Source organism: Orycteropus afer, unplaced genomic scaffold (assembly GCF_000298275.1).
Source record: "Orycteropus afer afer isolate SDZICR_OR568_19922 unplaced genomic scaffold, OryAfe1.0 scaffold00045, whole genome shotgun sequence".
Classification (NCBI taxonomy): domain Eukaryota; kingdom Metazoa; phylum Chordata; class Mammalia; order Tubulidentata; family Orycteropodidae; genus Orycteropus; species Orycteropus afer.
The window spans coordinates 4,576,663-4,577,679 of NW_006921632.1; positions in this window are offsets into that span (position 1 = coordinate 4,576,663).

Here is a 1,017-nt window from a genome sequence, read left to right on the forward strand (position 1 = left end):
TTCTCCCACTCTACCCAAGATCTCCTACATAGATCCCCCTCTGAGTGGTGGACAGTGGTAGCCAGGCACAATCTAGTTCTTCTGGTCTCATAGACATATAGGCTGAGGATAGCATGGTGTACCAGTCCCCTTAGACTAATTGTTTCACATGTCTTTGGTTTTCTTCATTCTTCTTTGCTCTGGATAAGGAGAGACCCATCATTGCATCTAGATGGCCGCTTGCAAGCTTTTAAGATTCCAGTTACTACTCACCAATGTAGGATGTGGAACAATGCTTTTATGTATTCTGTTGTACCAATTGAGTCTGGTGTAACCCAGTACTATGGTCCTGAGGTAGTAGCTCTATTGGATCTCTCTCCCATAGTGTCAGGATGTCTTTGAGGGATTACTCTGTGTCTGTCTTCTATTGTTTCTGTAAGGACTGCAGGTATTTTGTATCACTGGTATCTGAACAAGATTAGCCTCAGCCGAGTCTATCCTTGGTCTAGAGTATACCTCTATTCATTGACCCCTGTCTGATCATCTCAGGTGTTTATGTGTTGATCTGTATAGCCTGGTGTTTGGTGTTAATGGCAATGTGGTATTGTGGACACATTGGTTGGTTTTAGCATCTGTAGTCTATCTCTTATGTGCACAGTTCGGTGTCCTCTCATTTCCCAATATTATCATGGTGGTCATATATCCTTCCTGTATATCCCTCCCCCTCCCATGTCAGCGTGTAAGCCCCAACTAGCCCAAAATTAATCCTTCCCTTTCCCTCCCCATCCCAGTAACCTACTAGGTGAGTTCCTTTCCTAAGCAAACTCTTCTCTGTCTTTTTACAGTAATGGGCTCATACAGTACTTGTCCTTCTGCGATTCACTTATTTCACTCAGCATAATGTCCTCCAGGTTCATCCACATTGAAAGATGATTCGCGTATCCCTCATTGTTCTTTGATGTGGCATACTATTCCATTGTGTGGATATACCATAATTTGGTCATCCACTCATCTGTTGATGGGCATTTAGGTTGTTTC